This window comes from Ictidomys tridecemlineatus, chromosome 3, assembly GCF_052094955.1.
Source record: "Ictidomys tridecemlineatus isolate mIctTri1 chromosome 3, mIctTri1.hap1, whole genome shotgun sequence".
Classification (NCBI taxonomy): domain Eukaryota; kingdom Metazoa; phylum Chordata; class Mammalia; order Rodentia; family Sciuridae; genus Ictidomys; species Ictidomys tridecemlineatus.
In genome coordinates this window covers 76377804-76402235 of record NC_135479.1, presented here as the reverse complement: position 1 = coordinate 76402235, position 24432 = coordinate 76377804, and the positions used below count along the sequence as shown (strand labels likewise).

Here is a 24432-nt window from a genome sequence, read left to right as displayed (position 1 = left end):
TAAAAAATTTAAAAAATTTTTAAAAAGAAAAGAAACAGATAGAGACCCTGAAAAAAAATAGTCAGAACTCCTTGAAATGAAGGATACAATAAATCAAATAGAAAAAACTCAATAGAAAGCATAACCAACAGACTAGATCACTTGGAAGAAAGAACGTCAGATAATGAAGACAGAATATACAATCTGGAAAATAAAGTTGATCACACAGTGAAGAAAGTTAGTAACCATGAACAGAACATCCAAGAATTATGGGACAGCATCAAAAGACCAAAATCTAAAAGTCACTGGGATAGAGGAAGGCACAGAGTTTCAAACCAAAGGAATGCACAATCTCTTCAATGAGATAATATCAGAAAATTTCCCAAGCATGAAGAACGAATTGGAAAACCAAATACAAGAGGCATACAGGACACCAAATGTACAAAATTACAACAGATCTACACCAAGGCACATTATAATGAAAATGCCTAGCATAGAGAATAAGGATAGAATCTTAAAAGCCACAAGAGAGAGAAATCAGATCACATTTAGGTGGAGACCAATTCTTATCTCAGTAGATTTTTCAACACAGACACTCAAAGCCAGAAGATCATGGAACAACATATACCAAGCTCTGAAAGAAAATGGATGCCAACCAAGAATCTTATATCCAGCAAAACTAAGATTTAGATTTGATGATGAAATAAAAACCTTCCATGATGAACAAAAGTTAAAAGAATTTACAACTAGAAAGTCTGCACTACAGAATATCCTCAACAAAATATTCCAAGAGGAGGAAATGAAAAACAATGATGAAAACCAGCAGAGAGAGGGATTGCACTAAAGGAATATCTAATAAGAGGAGAAACCAAGTCACATTAAATACCAAAAATGAACAAAAATGGCTGGAAATACAAGTGATGTCTCAATGTTAATGGTATAAACTCACTAGTCAAAAGACATACACTAGCAGATTGGATCCAAAAAGAAGACCCAACAATATGCTGCCTCTAAAAGACTCATCTCATAGAAAAAGACATTCACAGACTGAAGGTAAGGGTTGAGAAGAATCATACCACTCACATGCACTGTGAAAGCAAACAGGGGTTTCCATCCTCATATCAAATAATGTAGACTTCAAGCTAAAGTCAATCAAATAAGATAAAGAAGGACACTATGTACTGCTCAAGAGAACCATACACCAACAACACTTAACAATTATAAATATATATGCCCCAAAGGAGCAGCTATGTTCATCAAACAAACTCTTCTCAAGTTCTAGAGTCAAACAGACCACCACACAATAATTTGGGGTGACTTTAACACATCTCTTTCATCATTAGATAGATCTTCCGAACAAAAGTTGAACAAAGAAACTATAGAACTCAATAATACAATCAATAACTTGGACTTAACTGACATATATAGAATATTCCAACCTTCAAAGAGAATACACTTTTTTATCAGCAGCACATAGATCCTTCTCTAAAATAGACCATACTATACCACAAAGCAACTCTTACCAAATATAAAAAGTAGAGATACTACACTGCATTCTACCAGACCATAATGGAATGAAATTAGAAATCAATGATGAAATAAAAAATAAAATCCAATCCAACACCAGTAGACTAAAATATGCTACTGAATGAACAATGGGTTACAGAAAACATCAAGGAAGAGATTAAAAAGTTTTTACAGGTGAATGAGAACACAGTTACAACATATCAAAATCTCTGGGACACTATGAAAGCAGTTCTACCAGGAAAGTTCACTACATGTAGTTCATTCCTTAAAAGAAGAAGTCAACAAATAAATGAATTAACACTACATCTCAAAGCCCTATAAAAAGAAGAACAAATCAACACCAGAAGTGGCAGAAGACAGGAAATAATTACAACCAGAGCTGAAATCAATGAAATTGAAACAAAAGAAACAATTGAAAACATTGACAGAACAAAAAGTTGATTCTTTGAAAAAATAAACAATTGACAGACCCTTAGCCATGCTAACAAAGAGAAGAAGGTAAAAAACTCAAATCACTAACATACATGATGAAAAAAGAAATATCACAATAGACCCTACAGAAATACAGAAGATAATTAGAAATTATTTTGAAAACCTTTACTTCAATAAAATAGAAAATATCGAAGTCATTAACAAATTTCTAGAGTCATATAATTTGCCCAAATTGAATCAGGATGATATACACAATTTAAACAGATCAATTTCAAGTGACGAGACAGCAAAAGTCTACCAACCAAAAAAAGCTCAGGACCAGAAGGATACACAGCCAAGTTCTACAAGACCTTTATAGAAGAATACTCTTCAATTTATCAGGAAATAGAAAAAGAGGAAGCACTTCCAAACTCATTCTAGGAGGACAATATCACTCTGATTCCAAAACCAGGCAAAGATACATCAAAGAAAGAAAACTTCAGACCAATATCCCTAATGAACATAGGTGCAAAAATTCTCAATAAAATTCTGGTGAATTGAATACAAAAACATATCAAAATGATAGTGTACCATGATCAACTGGGATTCATTGCAAAAATGCAAGGTTGGTTCAACATATGGAAATAAATCAATGAAATTCATCACATCAATAGACTTAAAGATAAGAATCATATGATCATCTCAATAGACACAGAAAAAGCATTTGACAAAAATACAGCACCCCATTATGTTCAAAACACTAGAAAAACTAGGGATAACAGGAACATATCTCAACATTGTAAAAGCTATCTATGCTAAGCCCCAGGCCAACATCATTCTAAATGAAGAAAAATTGAAGGCATTCCCGCTAACTGGAACAAGACAGGGATGCCCTCTTTCACCACCTCTATTTAACATAGTTCTTGAAACACTGGCCAGAGCAATTAGACAGACAAAAAAAATTAAAGGGATACACATAGAAAAAGAAGGACTCAAATTGCCACTATTTGCTGATGATATGATTATATACCTGGAAGACCCTAAATGTTCCATCAGAAAACGTCTAGAACTAATAAATGAATTCAGCAAAGTAGCAGATTATAAAATCAACCCCATAAATCAAAGGCATTTCTGTATATTAGTGACAAATCCTCAGAATGGGAAACAAGGAAAACTACCCCATTCTTAATAGCTTCAAAAAAATAAAATAAAATACTTGGAAATCAGCTTAATGAAAGAGGTGAAAGACCTATACAATGAAAATTACAGAACCATAAAGAGAGAAATCAAAGAAGACCTTAGAAGATGGAAAGATCACCTTGTTCTTGGATAGGCAGAATTAATAATATTAAAATGACCATACTTCCAAAAGCACTACACAGATTTAATGCAATTCCAATCAAAATTCCACTGACATTCCTCATAGAAATAGAAAAAGCAATCACGAAATTCATCTGGAAAAGTAAGAGACCCAGAATAGCTAATCCTTAGCAGGAAGAGTGAAGCAGGTAGCATCACTATACCAGACCTTAAACTAAACTACAGAGCAAGAGTAACAAAAACGGCATGGTGTTGGCACCAGAATAGAGGACACAGAGACTAACCCACAAAATTACAATTATCTTATATTAGACAAAGGTGCCAAGAACATGCATTGGAGAAAAGATAGCCTCTTCAACAAATGGTGCTGGGAAAAAAACTGAAACTCCATATGCAACAAAATGAGATTAAACCCATCTCTCTTACCATGCAAAAAACTCAACTCAAAATGGATCAAGGACTTAGGAATAAAACCAGAAACCCTGCATCTAATAAAAGAAAAAATAAGCTCTAACTCCATCATGTGGGATTAGGCCCCAACTTCCTTAATAAAACTCTTGTGATGCAAGAATTAAAACCAAAATGAATAAATGGGATAGACTCAAACTAAAAAGTTTCTTCTCAGCAAAAGAAACAATCTGTGAGGTTAACAGAGAGCCTATATCTTGAGGACAAATCTTTATCCCTCACACATCAGATAGAGCACTAATCTCTAGGGTATTTAAAGAAGTCAAAAAACTAAACACCAAAACAATAACCCAATCGATAAATAGGCCAAGGACTTGAAGATACACTTCTCAGAAGATGATGTACAATTAATCAATAAAAACATGGAAAAAATGTTCATCATCACTAGCAATTAGAGAAATGCAAATCAAAATCACTCTAAGATTTCCTCTCACTCCAATCAAAATGGCAGCTATTATGCATAAAAACAACAATAAGTGTTGGCGAGGATATGAGGGAAAAGGTACACTCATATACTGCCGGTGGGTCTGAAAATTGGTGTAGCCAATATAGAAAGCAGTATGGAGACTTCTTGAAAAATTGGGTATGAAACAACCACTTGACCCAGCTATCCTTCTCCTCAGTCTATACCCAAAGAACTTAAAAACAGCATACTACAGGGACATAGACACATCGATGTTTATAGCAGCACAATTCACAATAGCTAAACAGTGGAACCAATCTAGATGCCCATCAATAGATAAATGGATAAAAAAATGTGGCATATATACACAATGGAATATTACTCAGCAATAAAAGAGAATAAAATCACGGCATTTGAAGGTAAATGGATGCAGTTAGAAAAGATAATGCTAAGGGCTGGGGATGTGGCTCAAGTGGTAGTGTACTCGCCTGGCATGCGTGAGGCCCAGGTTCAATCCTCAGCACCTCATACAAACAAAGATGTTGTGTCTGCCGAAAACTAAAAAATAAATATTAAAAATTCTCTCTCTCTCTCTCTCTCTCTCTCTCTCTCTCTCTCTCTCTTAAAAAAAAAGATAATGCTAAGTGAAGTTAGCCAACCCCAAAAAAACAAATGCTGAATGTTTTCTCTGATATAAGGAGGCTGATTCACAGTGGGATAGGGCATGGGAGCATGGGAGGAATAGACGAATTCTAAATAGGGCAGAGGGATTGGAGGGTAAAGGAGGGGGCATGGGGTTATTAATTATGGTGGAATGTGATGATTATTATTATCCAAAGTACAGGTATGAAGACATCAATTGGTGTGAATATACTATATATACAACCAGAGGTATGAAAAATTGTGTTCCATATGTGTAATAAGAATTGTAATGCATTCAGCTGTCATATATAAATTTTAAAAAATATAATTGACTGATATATAAAACTGAAAGTAAATCTTGATGGTTATTTGTATTAACCTAGTAATCATGGGCCAAAAAAATCATAATTTTCTTTTACCATTGGTAATGACACATATCAATGTAAAATTGTGGGAATAAAACAGTGACAATATTACATACTATTTATTTATGAAATACTATGATTTTTAAAAATATTTTTAATTGTAGATGGACACAATATCTTTGTTTTATTTTTATATTTGTATGGGGTGCTGAGGATAGAACCCAATGCCTCACATGAGTTAGGCAAGTGCTCTACCACTGACCTACAACTCCAGCCCAATAATGTGTATATAAAGAACTCAAAAAGCTAAACAAACCAAAACAAAAATGTTGTTCCAATTTGCAGGTATATATTTGGGACTAGTTTGTGCATCCCAGTTTTTTAAATGCCACATATGAATATTACCTGAGAGAAGATAATTATTTTATAAAGAACAAATTTGGTTAAATCCAAAAAAAAAATGTGGTCTATATACACAATAGAGTTTTATTCAGCCAAATAGAAAAGTGAAATTGCAGCATTTGCAGGAACATGGATGGAACTGGAGACCATGATGTTAAGGGAAATAAGTCAAACTCAGAAGAGTAAGGTTTTTATGTTTCCTCTCATATGCAGAAGCTAGAGAGAAAAGAAAAAAAGATGAGGGTAGATCTCCATAAAATCAAAGGGAGGGCTGGGATGAGCTCAGTGGCAAAACATATGCCTTGAATTCGCAAAGCCCTGGGTTTGACCCCTAGTTCCAAAAAAAAAATCAAAGGAAGATACGTAAAGAAACCAAGGGATGGGAGGGAGGAATGAAGTGCTGGAGAGTGATACTGGTCAAATTATATTGTGTTGAGTCAAATGAGTGAACATGTAACAACAAATCTCATAAACACATACAACTCGAATATGTAAGTTAAAAACGGGGGCAGGGGCAAGAAATGTACCTTGTCACATACTGACTCCAGCTCTAGTATTATACAGAAAAGCCAAAAGGAGTGTGTTTGGAATTCACAGGCAATAAATCAAAAAGCTGGCACACTTAGCATGTGCAGGCCCTTCTTGCCCTGGACAGACTGCTTCCGCTTAAAAGATTATGGTCTGGCTGCCAAAATTTCAAGAGCCACATGTAGAATGAAGACTAGAAGTTTCAGTACTTAATATTTAGTAAGTCTACTGTTAAGAAATCCAGTTTACAGTATGGAATCCATTTCCTCAACTCCACATTAAATCTCCTAATCCTGAGATACTCTATTTAAACTTAATGAAAAAATAGTCCTCAAAACTGCTGACAGAATCAGAGAAAGACAGCTACTAAATTAGATGAACTGAAGAAGACCTACACATATTCATTCTCAGTTCAAAATATCTTGGGCTATAATTTCCTATAATTTCTGAAGATACAGTGTGTAAATGAGGTTAATTTTAAGTTTTTCCCTCTAGCAGCTTGGGATTCAGCTGTCTCAAATCTGCTAAGTCAAGGTTTCTACTCTTTCAGTTCCTTTCCAATTTTTTTTCCCTTGTGTATTTTTGTTTTCATGGTACTTTAGCAAGAAGTAAAATTAAATGCAAATACTCAATAGTCCATTATAACCCAAAAGCTTCCAAACAATCTTTTCAACATGGCAACCAATTTTTACATTTCACAGTTTTTAAGCTTACTCTGAGAGACATTCCAAATACTTTTTTTTAAATAGACACAATACCTTTATTTATTTATTTTGTTTGGTGCTGAGGATCAAACTCAGTACCTCATATGTGCTAGGCAAGTACTCTAGCACAGAGCCACAACCCCAGTCCAGAATTCCAAATACTTTTTGATAAAACCTCAATATTTTAAAAATAATTATATAATCTGCTAAAGTGCTTATTATAATGACAACATTTATGTAGATGTAAATGGTATAACATTTGTTTTTACACAGTTTGCTATTTTATAGACATTTCAAATTTAAAAAGGAATTAAATATATAATAACACAAAGATATGCCTTCTTTAATGAGTCCCAACAGGAACATGCAAGTAAACTATAATGGAAAGATTGGGAGAAACATCATCAATGGCAAAGCTGAATATAAACTGTGATTTTCCTGGTAATAGCTCAAAGAATATTAGTTAATTTATCCACCTAAAATTTCTATTAACTATAGCTATCTGGCCAGGCACAATGGTACACACCTGTAATCCCAATATTGGGAGGCTGATGCAGGAGGACTGCAAATTCAAAGCCAGCCTCAGCAAAAGTGAGTTGCTAAACAACTCCTTGAGACCCTGTGTCTAATAAAATACAAAATAGGGCTGGAGATGTGGCTCAGTGGTCGACTGCCTCTGAGTTCAATCCCCAGTACCAAAAAAAAAAAATGCTATCTGGCTGATTTTACAGAAGAAGAAATTGAAGCATGCTTATCATCAATAAATAATCCACAACACAACTAGAAATAGAATCACAGTTCTATTTCTAGTCCCAACATCCATCCCATTATTCTCTCCACAAAGCCGAAGGTATATCCATATACACTCAGAAATGGCAATGAATAGGTAAGACTTGAGAACACAAAAAGAAAAGATCTATCAGTTTGATTTCCTGGAACCACTCATCAAAGCCCATCAGAGATTTAAATTATCAACACCATTTTGAAATCCTGATAAATCTGATTTCTGAAATTACCATATACAGAACTATGAAACAAATTACAATCCTTCCCTGCCTGTTACAAGCTATCTTCAAGACCAAGGAGGAAGCAAACACTTATGTATATAAAACTTCAAACCCTAAAGTTTCTTTTTCAGATAGCCTAAATTCTGTTACTAAGTTTAAAAACTCATTTACCCCATCAATATGTACAACTACAATGCACCAATAAAAAAATGTGGAAAAAAAAGAAACTGGAACTTAACAATTATAAAAACTTCTCAAAAATCAAAAGTCAACATTATTGAGAATCAAAAACAAAAAACTCCCATTTACTGCTCCATGAATGAAAACTTTCCTGATGACTAGAAAACCATAATTTATTAGCCACAATTGGTTGTATCCAAAAATAGTAAAAATCATAAATACATTAAATGTTCATTCATCCACTTAGTAAACTACTATGAGAAAGAACAAGTCCACATACCCAATAGACTTTAAAAATGAATCTCAAGATTAATATCATGTTGGCCCCTTTGCCCAACTCTGCTGACTTACACACTGAGAAAAGTATCAATAATGGTGGCAATAAGTGTCTATGCCTCCTCAATGAGATCATCTCAGATTATGATTCCATGAATGCCCATCCTGCTCTTCTCCTCAAAGCTAGCCTATGCTAATTACATCCCAGGATAGGTTGCATAAATCAAAGAGAAGATAAAGAATTACTTTAGTCTAGCTACACTTTTCCAGATAAGTCTCTGCCATAACTATCTGGAACTAATACATCTGAGTGGGTAAGGTGGGTTCTGGGAAATCAACTGTAAGTTCATAGGATAAGGACTGGTCAAACAATATCATATGACGCCTCTGGTTCCTTCTATCCTCAAAATCAGACTCAGTAAACATTTGTTGGGTAACATGTATACCATGGAAAATGTTTTTTTACAAACATGCTCAACCACCCTAGGAGACTGGCAATTTAATTTCAATATTAAATTGTACAAACTGGTGCTTTTGCTAGAGAACTTACCCAGGATCATGTGGCATATAAATGGTAAAAATAAATAAAGCTTTTATAAGAAACATGTGTGTCATTATTTCACTCTATATCCAGGTCTTCATCTGCAAAAGGGAGGCTTATGAGAAATTATGAGTGCAAAGTGTGTGGAAGGTCACTAGTGAGGGCTCAACGAGGGCTAGCTAGAGTACAATAGCACTGATGAAATTCTACCTAGAAATAGAACTAACAATACTAATAAAAATTTATCATAAAAATTTTTGCAAAAAGAAAGAAAGGAATCTCAAGATAATAACTGAATTCTTATATAATTGGTCTTTCCAAAACTAGTCACTCAGTGAATTTCCAATAGCTTAATACTCAGGGAAGACAAGGAGAATCCTAACCCTCGTTCTGCCACATCCCACCTATGTTCCCTTCAGTATCTTTAAGCTTTACTTTTCTCAACTATTAAAGGTGGTAATGTTTCACAAGGCTATAGGGGAAACTACTTAAAATAATGAATGTGTATTATCTATTATTCCTCAAAACATGGTGGGTACTGAGCATAAATAAAATTCTTATTTATTTTTAAACATTAACTTAATTTACAAGCATATGTAAAATTGTTCAAAGGAATATAAAAGTAATAATATTAAAAAAATTAGGCCTATATTATACAAATGCAAACTAAGTAATTTAATTTCAAATTCCATGATGATTTTTGTATATAAACCATTTCTTAAAAATAATAGATTTTTTATTATTGGTTGTTCAAAACATTACAAAGCTCTTGACATATCATATTTCATACATTAGACTCAAGTGGGTTATGAACTCCCATTTTTACCCAAATACAGATTGCAGAATCACATCAGTTACAAATCCACATTTTTACATAATGCCATATTAGTAACTGTTGTATTCTGCTACCTTTCCTATCCTCTACTATCCCCCATCCCCTCCCCTCCATCTTCTCTCTCTACCCCATCTACTGTAATTTATTTCCCTCCTTGTTTATTATCCCATTCCCCTCACAACCCCTTACATGTAATTTTGTATAACAATGAGGGTCTCCCTCCATTTCCATGCAATTTCCCTTTTCTCTCCCCTCCCTCCCACCTCATGTCTCTGTTTAATGTTAATCTTTTCTTCCTGTTCTTCCTCCCTGCTCTGTTTTTAGTTACTCTCATTCTATCAAAGAAGACATTTGGTATTTGTTTTTTAGGGATTGGCTACCTTCACTAAGCATAATCTGCTCTAGTGCCATCCATTTCCCTGCAAATTCCATGATTTTGTCATTTTTTAGTGCTGCGTAATATTCCATGGTGTATAAATGCCACATTTTTTTTATCCATTCATCTATTGAAGGGCATCTGGGTTGGTTCCACAGTCTAGCTATTGTGAATTGTGCTGCTATGAACATCGATATGGCAGCATCCCTGTAGCATGCTCTTTTAAGGTCTTCAGGGAATAGTCCGAGAAGGGCAATAGCTGGGTCAAATGGTGGTTCCATTCCCAGATTTCCCAGGAATCACCATACTGCTTTCCAAATTGGCTGTACCAGTTTGCAGTCCCACCAGCAATGTACAAGAGTAACCTTTTCCCCATATCCTCACCAGCACTTGTTGTTGTTTGACTTCATAATGGCTGCCAATCTTACTGGAGTGAGATGGTATCTTAGGGTGGTTTTGATTTGCATTTCTCTGACTGCTAGAGATGGTGAGAATTTTTTCATGTACTTGTTGATTGATTGTATGTCCTCCTCTGTGAAGTGTTAGTCCAAGTCCTTGGCCCATTTATTGATTGTGTTATTTGTTATCTTATTGTCTAATTTTTTGAGTTCTTTATATACTCTGGATATTAGGGCTCTATCTGAAGTGTGAGGAGTAAAAATTTGTTCCCATGATGTAGGCTCCCTATTTACCTCTCTTATTGTTTCTCTTGCTGAGAAAAAACTTTTCAGTTTAAGAAAGTCCCATTTGTTGATTCTTGTTATTAACTCTTGTGTATGGGTGTCCTATTAAGGAATATGGAGCCGGACCCCACAATATGTAGATCAGAGCCAACTTTTTCTTCTATCAGACGCAGAGTCTCTAATTTGATATCTAGTTCCTTGATCCACTTTGAGTTAACTTTTGTGCATGGCGAGAGGAGGGGATTCAGTTTCATTTTGTTGCATATGGATTTCCAGTTTTCCCAACACCATTTGTTGAAGATGCTATCCTTCCTCCATTGCATGCTTTTAGCTCCTTTATCAAATATAAGATAGTTGTAGCTTTGTGGATTAGTCTCTGTGTCCTCTATTCTAAACCATTGGTCCACCCGCCTGTTTTGGTACCAGTACCATGCTGTTTTTGTTACTATTGCTCTGTAATATAGTTTGAAATATACCTCCTGATTCACACTTCCTGCTTAGAGTTGCTTTTGCTATTCTGGGTCTTTTATTTTTCCATATGAATTTCATGATTGCTTTTTCTATTTCTACAAGAAATGCCATTGGGATTTTGATTGGCATTGCATTAAACCTATAGAGAACTTTTGGTAATATCGCCATTTTAATGATGTTAGTTCTGCCTATCCGTGAACAGAGTATATTTATCCATCTTCTAAGATCTACTTCTATTTCTCTACTTAGGGTTCTGTAGTTTTCATTGTGTAAGTCTTTCACCTCTTTTGTTAGGGTGATTCCCAAGAATTTTTTTTTTTGAGGATATTGTGAATGAAGTGTTTTTCTCATTTCCGTTTCAAAAGTTTTCTCTATATCAGTTGTCACTGATATACAGAAACGCCTTTGATTTATGTGTGTTGATTTTATATCCTGCCACTTTGCTGAATTCATTTATTGGTTCTCGAAGGTTTTTTTTGCAGACCATTTTGGGTCTTCTAGGTATAGAATCATGTCATCCACAAATAGTGAAAATTTAAGTTCTTCTTTTCCTATTTTTATGCCTTTAATTTCTTTCGTCTAATTGCTCTGGCCAGTGTTTTGAGAACTATATTGAATAGAAGTGGTGATAGAGGGCATCCTTGTCTTGTTCCAGATTTTAGAGCGAATGCCGTCAATTTATCTACATTCAGAATGATGCTACCCTGAGGCTTAGCATAGATAGCTTTTACAATGTCGAGGTAAGTTCCTGTTATCCCTAGTTTTTCTAGTGTTTTGAACATAAAGCGTTGCTGTACTTTGTCGAATGCTTTTTCTGCGTCTATCGAGATGATCATATGGTTCTTATCTTTAAGTCTATTGATGTGGTGAATAATATTTATTGATTTCCATATATTGAACCATCCTTGCATACCAGGGATGAATACTACTTGATCATGGTGCACAATTTTTTGATGTGCCTTTGTATCCGATTCACCAGAATTTTATTGAGGATTTTTGCATCTAGGCTCATCAGAGATATTGGTCTGTAGTTTTCTTTCTTTGAAGTGTCTTTGTCTGGTTTCACAATCAGGGTGATGTTGGCCTCATAGAATGAATTTGGCAGAGCTCCCTCTTTTTCTATTTCCTGAAATAACTTGAAAAGTATTGGTATTAATTCTTCTTTAAAGGTTTTCTAAAACTCCGCTGTATATCCATCCGGTCCTGGGCTTTTCTTGGTTGGTAGTCTTTTGATGGCTTCTTCTATTTCATCCATTGATATTGGTCTGTTTAAATTGTGTGTATCCTCCTGACTCAGTCTGGGCAAATCATATGACCTAAGAAATTTATCAATGTCTTCTCTATCTTCTATTTTATTGGAATATAGGTTTTCAAAATAATTTCTAATTGTCTTCTGTATTTCTGTAGCATCTGTTGTGATATTGCCTTTGTCATCTCGTATGTTAGTAATTTGAGTTCTCTCTCTTCTTCTCTTCGTTAGCATGGCTAAGGGTCTGTCGATCTTATTTATTTTTTTGAAGAACCACCTTTTAGTTTTGTTAATTTTTTTCAATAGTTTCTTTTGTTTCAATTTCGTTGATTTCTCCTCATTTTAATTATTTCTTGCCTTCTGCTACATTTGTTGTGTTTTCCTCTTCCTTTTCTAGGGCTTTGAGATGAAGTGTGAGCTCATTTATTTGTTGGTTTTCCTTTTTTTGAGGAATGACCTCCAGACGATGTATTTCCCTCTTAAAACTGCTTTCATTGTCCCATAGATTCCAATATGTGTGTCTGTATTTTCATTTATCTCTAAGAATTTTTTGATTTCCTCCTTCATGTCTTCTGTAACCCATTGATCATTCAGTAACATATTGTTCATTTTCCATGTGATGTAGGATTTTTCCTTCCTTCTTTTATCATTGATTTCCAGTTTCATTCCATTATGATCAGATAAAATGCATCTCCACCCCTTTATAATTACTGAGGGTTGCCCTGTGCAATAATATATGGTCTATTTTTGAGAAGGATCCATGTGCTGCTGAGAAAAAAGTATATCCACTTGATGATGGTTGACATATTCTATATATGTCAGTGAAGTCTAGGTTATTGATTGTGGTATTGAGTTCTATAGTTTCTTTATTCAACTTTTGTTTGGAGGATCTGTCCAATGGTGAGAGAGGTGTGTTGAAGTCACCCATAATTATTGTGTTATGGTCTATTTGATTCTTGAACTTGAGGAGAGGTTGTTTTATGAACGTCGCAGCACCATTATTTGGTGCATAAATATTGATAATTGTTATGTCTTGTTGGTGAATGGTTCCTTTTAACAGTATATAATGTCCTTCTTTATCCCTTTTGATTAACTTAGTCTTGAAGTCGATTTTATTCTATAAGAGGATGGCCACCTCTGCTTGCTTACGAGAACCATGTGCGTGGTATATTTTTTCCCAACCTTTCACCTTCAGCCTGTGTATGTCTTTTCCAATCAGATGTGTCTCCTGGAGGCAACATATTGTTGGATTTGTTTTTTTAATCCATGTTACCCTATGTCGCTTTATTGGAGAGTTTAAGCCATTAACATTTAGAGTTACTATTGATATATGTTTTGTACTGCCAGCCATGTTTGATTATTTACCTTTTTTTTAATTTAGATTGTTTCTCCATGATTAGCTCTCCCCCCGCCCTCTGTCATTACCAAGGCACTTCCCACTGATGGTTTTGGTTGTTGTTTTTCATTTCTTCCTCGTGTAGTGTTTTGCTCAAGACGCTCTGCAATGCTGGTTTTCTGGCTACAAATTCTTTTAGCTTTTGTTTATGATGAAAGATTTTGATTTCGTTGTCATACCTGAAGCTTAATTTTGCTGGATACAGAATTCTTGGTTGGCATCCATTGTCTTTCAGTGTTTGAAATATGTTGTTCCAGGATCTACTCAATTTCAGCGTCTTTGATAAAAAATCCATTGTTAACCTTATTGGTTTACCCCTGAATGTAATCTGCGTCCTTTCTCTTGTAGCTTTTAATATTTTCTCTTTGTTCTGTATATCGAATATCTTCATAACAATATGTCTTGGCGTTGGTCTATGGTGATTTTGTGTGCTCGGTGTCCTGTAGGCATCTACAATTTGTATATCTGTTTCCTTTTTTATTTCTGGAAAGTTTTCTGTAATTATTTCATTCAGCAACTTACTCATTCCCTTGGTTTGAATCTCTGTACCTTTCTCTACCCCGATGACTCGTAAGTTTGGTTTTTTTTATGTTCTCCCATATCTCTTGGATGTTTTTCTCGTGATTTTTTACCAGCCTTTCTGAGTTGGCTAGACTCTTTTCAAGATGATATATTTTGTCTTCATTATCTGACGTTCTGGCTTCTACTTGCTCCACTCTGTTAGTGATACTCTCAATTGATTTTTTAATTTGGTTTATCATTTCCTTCATTTCTAGAATTATTGTTTGATTTTTTTATAATCTCTATCTCCTGATAAAGATGCTTAACTTCTTCTTTTATCTGTTTATGTAATTCCTTTTCAATGTGTTCTTTCACTGTTTGGATTTGTTGTCTCATATACTCTTTAAGGTTCCTTTCCATCTGTCTAAGGTATTCCTTGAGTTCTTTATATGACCATTTTTCTGATGACTCTAGGTCCTCCTGAATATTTAGGCTGTCCTTCATTGTTTGTACTCCTTTTCTTCCTTGCTTTTTTATGCTGCTCATGTTACTTCTTGTTCTGTTTGACTGCTGAGTTACTGTTTACTCTTATAAATTTATTTGATGCTTGGGAGGAAAGATATTAGAAGGGAAGGGAAGAAGTCACTAAAGAGAATGAGAGTAAGCAGGTAGAATTCAAGGAAGGGGGAATAAGAAAATTGAAAGGAAATGAAAAGACAAAAGAAAAAAATAGAAAAGAAAGAAAGAAAAAGAAAAAACAAAAATTTAAAACAACAACAACAAAAATAATGATAATAAAAAATGGAAATTAACATTTAAAATAATAAAATAAAAAGAATTTAAAAAATTGAAAACATTAAAAAAAGTTTAAGAACAACAACAACAAAAAATGAAAATGAATGAAAAAATAATAATAATAATAATAATAAATGCAGTCATAGAGCTTGATTAACTTCTCTACCAGTAGGTAGAGCTATGCCCACTGGGCCAAGCTTCTCTTCTCTATAGGTGGGAACCAATCACTGTGCAGCAGCTCTTCCTCCCAGACTGTGCGGGTCTCCAATCCTGAGTGCCTAGGGCCTTCTCTTGTGTTTCCTCAAGCCAGGCCCTGGTCACCTGTGACACTCACCACAATACTGGCTACACAACAGGTCTGGTGCTCCTGGAAGCCCTGTTTTCATGAATGTCTGGGCATACTCTCCCTGTTTGCGTCCCTCAGACCCTAAGTTTGTAGAGCTTGGGCCTGAGAACCCCCAGCGAATTTGCTTGCCCTCCGGTATCCGCTCCCCTGGTACCTGATGCAAGGGACCTCAGTTGTCAGCACTGGTGGGAGCGACAGCCGTCAGTTCCGTGCCGCTAGTCCCGCGTCACTCCTGATTCCCTCGGTCTGGCTATGGCGCTCATGGGAGAGCTGGGAGGGGCCCTTAAGGTTTTCCTGCTGTGTGGAGAGGGATGGCTAGGGGATTACACACCTGTTGCCGCTATTTTCAATGAGGTTATCTCCTCCGCTCATGACATCAGTTCTCTGCCATGGTGGTATCCCATGCAAATGGTGACCATTCGTTCCCTTTGCCGGGTGACCAATGCAACGGGTGGGTCCTGTCTCTCCCAAGCCCCGTTTCAAACCTGTGGCCACTGCCTATGAAGGCTCGGTTGGCTTTTACCTCTATAAGTTCAGGAGGGCCGACCAGGGATCCTTAGTGCTGAGTCACGAGAAGCAGGCGAACCGGAGCTTTGATGCAGCCAATCCAGGCTCAGTGTGTTCCAAGAGGCCCAGACTCTTCACCCCAGATCCACGTCAGCTCAGCATTGCCTAGTGATCCTGAGCAAACAGCATTTAGACAGTTTACATCTCCCTATGTCCGCGCAGCTGAAGGGGTCAGAGACTTGATCTCTCTGCCCCTGCCGCCATGTTGGATCCCTTAGATTTTAAATTGTCACTCATCAGCTGTTCCATTTTTCGGGTCGGCAGCTCACTCACCTGGTGAAGAGTCTGCTCTAACGAGCTCCGCAGGAAGCAGCTGCGGCACTCGGGACACCTTGGGAGGGGGTACGGCTGGGGGAGGGGAGGCGGCGCCGCAGGGCCCGCTCCGGCCAGGTGACTGGGCACGCGAGAGAGCGAGCAGGGCGGAGGAAAGAAATTGAGATCGAGATTCAGAGAGCGAGCGCAGGAGGAGAGATGGGGGGAGACAACCGAGGCGGAAAGGCGGAGAGGAGGGGGAAAAGGGGCCGGGGACCGCAGCCTTACACTCCCGCTGGAGTCGTGACGAACTCACTCCACCTTGGCCCCTTTCTTGGCATGGTGCTTAATCTTTGTTGACAGATCTTTTTTAATGATCTCTACTTTTTCTTTTAAGAAGCGGCAACACACGCTGCGGGCGCGGCAGCTCGGGGCACAGGGTGGCTTACTCCCTTCCCGCCGCCATCTTCCCACAGTCCTCCTTAATACATATTTTTATAGCTATAAGTCTTTTCATCAGAAAGATGTAAACTTTATCCATATAAGCTCTTTAAAACTGAATATTTAGATGTCACTAGTAAATGGCACCAAAGAACAGTAGAGAGTAATAAAAATAGTTTCCAACCTAGTAGTATCCTTAATTATTTGCTACATAATTTTCAATAACATGACAACAACGGAATAGCTTCTTTCAACTTTTGATGCTATTGACTCTTAGTCTTAATATTATAAGACAAGATGAGAAAAAGGAAATTATATTTAAACATAAAAATTTAGCACAAAATAGTCTTACTAGTTAGAAATACGAACAAATCAAAAATTTGAAAAAGAAAATCAGAGGACTTCTAGATGACTAAACCCTGGCTGATCCTGTCTACTTACTGACTCACCTTGAAAAAACATAAATACTGAATGCATCACTTCTCCCTCTGCAAACAAAATAACGATGAACATTTCGATTCGCACTGCTCACCAAAAAAAGCATTAAAAATTAATCAACATTTATAATGCTTAGATCCCTTTGGATAAAAGATCATTTTTTTAATCTTTGACTAATTTAAGGAATAGTTTATTCAATTTCACTTTTAAAGAGAAATCCACTATTTAAAACATTTGAAACTATACTATTATAAAACTCATGGAAAAAACAAGCTTCATCATAGCAATGCTCTTACAGAAAAGCCGGCATCGAACTTAGGGATACAGGCAACACAAGAACAGGGAGATAAGTCAAATCAGAATAAGAATGAAATGCTCAAAGTAAAGTAGAAGCTGGAATCAAGTGAGACATCTACAGCAGGAATATGAAAGACCCATATCAAAGCAGACTATGAACCACAAATCAAGACAATGAAGTAAAACTTGAAAAGATCAGAGAAAGTGTTGGTGAGGATGTTGGGGGAAAGGCACACTCATACATTGCTGGTAGGACTGCAAATTGGAGCAGCCAATCTGGAAAGCAGTAATGGAGATTTCTTAGAAAACTTGGGATGGAACCACCATTTGACCCAGGTATCCCACTCCTTGGTCTATACCCAAAGGACTTAAAAATAGCATACATCAATATTCATTGCAGCACAATTCATAATAGCCAAATTGTGGAACCAACCTAGATGCCCTTCAACAGATGAATGGATAAAGAACCTGTTGTATATTTGTACCCACAGTACAGGAGCTACTCTACTGATGTAAAGGGGCCCTTTACTCACTGCCTACTTAATACTTATATTCACAATGATATTCTTCTGAACACAGAATAATAAGGAAATATTTCCTGTTTTTGTTGTTTAATACTAGGCATTCACGATATGTTAGGTTATTCCTCTGTTTGTCTTTAAAAAAGAACTAGTAAGTAAAATAACTAGAAGAGCAGGCACTACAGTTTGAGTGTAATGTGACTGTTCCCTAATGGTTCATTATATTAAGGGCTTGGTACTGGACAGTATGGTAGAACATTAACAGGCAGAGCACAGTGGTAGGCCCTCTGGTCTTTAAAAGTCTGTCTTCAAAGGAGATTATGGGACCCTAGTCACTCTTGTGCACGTGTGCATGCACATACGCATGTATTTTCTCTCTCTCTCTCTCTCTCTCTCTCTCTCTCTCTCTCTCTCTCTCTCTCTCTCTCTCCCCCCTCCTCCTCCTCCTCCTCCACCCTCCTCTCTCTGAACATCAGTTTGAAATGTGACCACTTGCTCATATATACACTCCCACCATGATTCAACCCCAAGGGAGACACTCATAAGAGCCTATACCATATTGCTTAGATATTCAGCTTCCAAAACTATACAACAAAATAAACTTCTTTTCTTTATGAAACATCCTGTCTTAGATATTTCATTATAATAACAAAAAGCTAACTTACATAGTAAAACTGTCAAAAAGGGTAAGATCATTACTATTAATACCTAAAATTACTATTATGCCTAAAAATGTGAAGTCAGAATACAATAGCATATCAAAAAAATTGTGCACCATGATCAAGTAGGATTCATCCCTGGGATGCAAGGCTGGTTCAATATATGGAAATCAATAAATGTTATTCACCACATCAATAGACTTAAAGACAAGAACCATATGATCATCTCGATAGATGCATAAAAAGCATTTGACAAAGTACAGCATCCCTTTATGTTCAAAACACTAGAAAAATTAGGGATAACAGGAACTTATCTCAACATTGTAAAAGCTATATATGCTAAACCTCAGGCTAACATCATCCTAAATGGAGAAAAACTGAAGACATTCCCTCTAAAATCTGGAACAAGACAGGGATGCCCTCTATCACCACTTCTATTCAATTTAGTTCTTGAAATACTAGCCAGAGCAATTAGACAGACAAAAGAAATTAAAGGCATAAAAATAGGAAAAGAAGAACTTAAATTATCACTATTTGCGGATGACATGATAATATATTTAACAGACCCAAAAGGGTCTACAAAGAAACTGCTAAAGTTAATAAATGAATTCAGCAAAGTGGCAGGATATAAAATCAACACGCATAAATCAAAGGCATTCCTGTATATCAGCAACAAAACTTCTGAAATGGAAATGAGGAAAACCACTCCATTCACAATATCCTCAAACAAAATAAAATACTTAGGAATCAATCTAACAAAAGAGGTGAAAGATTTATACAATGAAAACTACAGAACCCTAAAGAGAGAGAGAAGAAGAAGATCTTAGAAGATGAAAAAATGTACCCTGTTCATGGATAGGCAGAACTAACATCATCAAAATGGCGATATTACCAAAAGTTCTCTATAGGTTTAATGTGATGCCAATCAAAATCCCAACAGCATTTCTTGTACAAATAGATAAAGCAATCATGAAATTCATATGGAAAAACAAAAGACCCAGAATAGCAAAAGCAATTCTAAGCAGGAAGTGTGAATCTGGAGGTATAGCGATACCAGAGTTCAAACTGTACTACAAAGCAATAGTAACAAAAACAGCGTGGTACTGGTACCAAAACAGGCGGGTGGACCAATGGTACAAAATAGAGGACACAGAAACCAATCCACAAAATTACAACTTTCTTATATTTGATGAAGGGGCTAAAAGCATGCAATGGAGGAAGGATAGCATCTTCAACAAATGGTGCTGGGAAAACTGGAAATCCATATGCAACAAAATGAAACTGAATCCCTTTCTCTCGCCATTCACAAAAGTTAACTCAAAATGGATCAAGGAACTAGATATCAAATCAGAGACTCTGCATCTGATAGAAGAAAAAGTTGGCTCCAATCTACATATTGTGGGGTCGGGCTCCAAATTCCTTAATAGGACGCCCATAGCCCAAGAGTTAATAACAAGAATAAATAAATGGGACTTACTTAAACTAAAAAGTTTTTTCTCAGCAAGAGAAACAATAAGAGAGGTAAATAGAGAGCCTACATCCTGGGAACAAATTTTTACCCCTTACACTTCAGATGGAGCCCTAATATCCAGAATATACAAAGAACTCAAAAAATTAAACAATAAGATAACAAATAACCCAATCAACAAATGGGCCAAGGACCTGAACAGACACTTCACAGAGGAGGACATACAATCAATCAACAAGCACATGAAAAAATGCTCACCATCTCTAGCAGTCAGAGAAATGCAAATCAAAACCACCCTAAGATACCATCTCACTCCAGTAAGATTGGCAGCCATTATGAAGTCAAACAGCAGTAAGTGTTGGCGAGAATGTGGGAAAAGGGTACACTTGTACACTGCTGGTGGGACTGCAAATTGGTAAGGCCAATTTGGAAAGCAGTATGGAGATACCTGGGAAAGCTGGAAATGGATCCACCATTTGACCCAGCTATCGCGCCCTCCTCGGACTATTCCCTGAGGATCTTAAAAGAGCGTACTATAGGGATACTGCCACATCAATGATCATAGCAGCACAATTCACAATAGCTAGATTGTGGAACCAACCCAGATGCCCTTCAATAGATGAATGGATAAGCATCTATACACAATGGAGTACTACGCAGCAATAAAAAATGACAGAATCATAGAATTTGCAGGGAAATGGATAGCATTAAAGCAGATTATGCTAAGCGAAGCTAGCCAATCCTTAAAAAACAAATGCCAAATGTCATCTTTGATATAAAAAAAAGAAACTAAGAACAGAACAGGGAGGAAGAGCATGAGGAAAAGATTAACATTAAACAAAGACGAGTGGGGGGAGAGAAAGGGAGAGAGAAGGGAAAGCATATGGAAATGGTAGGAGACCCTCAATGTTACACAAAATTACATAGAAGAGGTTGTGAGGGAAAAGGGGGGGAAACAAGGGAGAGAATTGAACAACAGCAGATGAGGTAGAGAGGGAAGATGGGAGGGGAGGGGAGGGGGGATAGTAGGGGATAGGAAAGGTAGCAGAATACAACAGTCACTAATATGCCATTATGTAAAAATGTGAGTGTGTAACCGATGTGATTCTGCAATTTGTATTTGGGGTAAAAATGGGAGTTCATAACCCAATTGAGTCAAAGTATGAAAGATCATGAGCTTTATAATGTTTTCAACAACCAATAAAAAAATATTTTAAAAAATGTGAAGTCAGCATTGTAATTTTAAACAGAGAATTACAAATGATTCTATTAAGGGCTCAGATAACAAGGAAACTAGTAAAGAGCTATAAATATCTTAAAGACCAACTTAGTAGTAATAATCAGAATGCTGAAAGAAATGTAGACAGTAAAGCCATGATGACAAGGTCTCAAAGATAAATGAAGAATATTCCATTGGATATTAGAGTGAAGGATACCCTTGTCACATTATTGCAAAGAATTTGGCTGAACAGTGTCCATGCCCTAGAGCTTTATGGAAGGTCTAATTTAAAAGTATTAAACTAGAGCTGGGTGTGATGGGAGATGCCTATAGACCCAGCTAATGAGGAAACTGAGGCAGGATGATCACTTTAGCCCAGGAGTTCCAAGCCAGTCTGGGTAACATAGAATGACCCTCTTTCAACCAATCTATCAATCAATCAATCAATAATGATGATGATGATGATGACAATGACGATGAAGAACTAGAATATGTGGCAGAGGAAATATCTCAACAACAGAGTATGAAATTGCTTCTTGGTTACTTTAACTGCACACACTAGCATTCAAAACAATGGCATGACCAATAGGCATAATGTAAAACTCAGAATGAATAATTTTTTTTTAAATCTGCTATCTGGCCAGGAAAGAAGCAAAAAAGCATATAAGGGTACAGTCAAGAAGGTGCAGTTGCTAAAGAGATTATAGTAAATAAAAAGCTAAATGCTTTGCATTGGAACGAAAGGAAAGCTGCCTCAAGAGTATCTCATAAATCTGCAAGGTCACTGCTCCCATCACAATGTACAGAAGTGCAAATTTTTTTCAAATTCTTTACACAACAAAAATCATCTCAGAAGAGAGCCCTGGAGTACCCAGGGCTCCCCAACCCACCTATCCAGTTTACCTGGAAAAAGGCTCCACAACGAAAGCAGTGGTTCACAAGGGCCAAGGTGCAACTCATGCTAGTGAAAGTGTGTGGCATGGTCCACATGATGCTGCTTTTGCAGGCTTGCAGAATGCAAGAGTTAAGTGGTCCTAGCTACTTCCACAGACATTTCAGAGGAAATCTTGGGAAGCTAGGCAATGGGCTGCTGAATCCAAGTCTTTGCTAGGAGTCCTGGATGGGGCAATATTTATTTAATGGAGCTGTTGGAGTGAACCTGCAACTCATAGCCAAAAGGTATAGGTGCCAGTGCGCAGCACCCATTAGGGCAAACTGAAAGCAGAGAGTAAAATAAGCCTCTGAGAGTAACCATGTGGGCTGCTACCAGCAAAGCTGAAAGGGCAGGGTTGTCCAAGTCCTTTGGGACCACATCCTACTGCAGTTTGCCCCAGATACTAGACATGAAGCTATAGGATTTAGTGTTTGTCCTGCTAGGTTTCAGTCTTGCTTTGGGCCAAATCCTCCTATCTATTTCCCTGTTCACCTCTTTTGGAATAGGTGTACTCACCTAGTACCTGTCTCACCATTGTATCTTGGAAATATGTCACTTGTTTTGTTTATTTTTTTTCCCTACCAGGGCTAACAGATTAGACTGTGAACTTGGACTTCAGAGCAATACGAAACAAACTAGGACTCTGGGATTCTTGGGAATGGAATGAACACATTTTGCATTGTAGGATGGACACGAACCCTGAAGGACCTGGGCAGAATGCTACGGTTTGAGTGTAGACTGAGTGTCCACCAAGCTTGGTCCCTAGGGTGGTAGTGTTAGAAGGTAACACTACCTTTAAAAGGTAAGACCTAGTAGGAGGTCTCAGATAACCAGGAGCATGCCCTCAAAGGGAATTATAAACACTTCTCTCTCTCTCCCTCTCCCCAACTCTACCCTAGTTTTAGATATAACTGCTTGCTCTTGCCTGCATTCAAGACACCAAATCCACAGGGCCTTCTGATCTTGGACTTGAATCTCCAAAATTATGAGCTAAGTAAACCTTTCTCATCATATAGTTGTTTCAGGTACTTCACTGTAGTAGTATAAAGCTATGCTTAAATATTTAAGGAAAAAAATACAGCCTAAAAGTAACCCTCAGTATTTAAACAGTAACTAATCAGCAATTAAATAACTGAAAAAAACAGATTCATCTTTAAAATTAAATTTTAGATTTCATCTTAAAAACTAGATGAAACACAACTGATAATTTCTGCCCCCTTCCAAAAATCTCTATAAAACTGCAATAACTAAAAATAAATTAATAAATGCACATAGCCTAAGAAAAGATTGTTTACATGAAAGCAGACACAAAGCACTTAAAACTCTTAGAATTTTAAAAGCAGACAAATACTTAGATCTAAGTGTACAAACAGAGAAGCAAACAGGAGTCCATTCCCACCAAAAATAAAAACAAAAGCCCCTAGAAAATCTTCTGATAGTTCAGAAGGCCTGGGAAGCCATGGACCTGATAAGAAAAACAAAGGAGAAAAAAAAAACGAGTTAAAACTTTTCAAGAAAAGCAGAATGCTACACTTCTTCCTCTGTCCTGTCCAACAAGTAAACTAGATATCCCTCCATTCTCACACAGTCTGAAAACTGCAGAGTCGAGTCACCCCTTGAAAACTTGGCCCAGGCATAGAGACAGACATAAGCACCAAATGGAAAACAGATTCTAACCCCTACAGCTAGGACAATGAGATAAAGCATCTAAACTCCCATGTAAAGTACTTAAAAATTAGTTCTCAAAATAGGTACTTAATTGAGAAGAAAAATGGCTTAAGTACAGCAGTATTTGGCTGGGGCAGAGTAGGAAAATCTAATGAAATGCAGATATCAAGGTAGTTACCTGATAAGGTATCAGGGTGAAACGTTTCCCTCCTCAGCCTCATAACCTGCATAACCAAGGTTCACCAGTCACTTAAGCAAAGCCTCAAACACAAAACACAGAGACAAAAACAGAGAAAAATGAAGAAGAGAGAGGTAGGAGAATCAGAGAAGAAATAGCCTCAAAAAAGAAAAACAGATTTATATCCACCAAGCAGAATAAAGTAGAAAGAAAATACTCTTGGAAATGGAAGAGCAGGAACAAAAATCTAAGGTTTTGAGAGATAATATCACCTATATTTTCTAGGACAAAGAGATAAAAGATAAAATATATAAAAGGTAGAAGGAAAAGGATAAATTTACAGAATCAGCCTACACTGGAGGATCACCTTGCAAGTTACAGGATG

General features: G+C 36.7%; 1 protein-coding gene across 14 annotated transcripts in view; it reads right to left on the bottom strand.

The window, feature by feature from the left end:
- Dock3 (dedicator of cytokinesis 3) overlaps positions 1–24432 on the bottom strand; it is a 586580-nt gene that overhangs the window by 489213 nt on the left and 72935 nt on the right. The window lies entirely within an intron of this gene.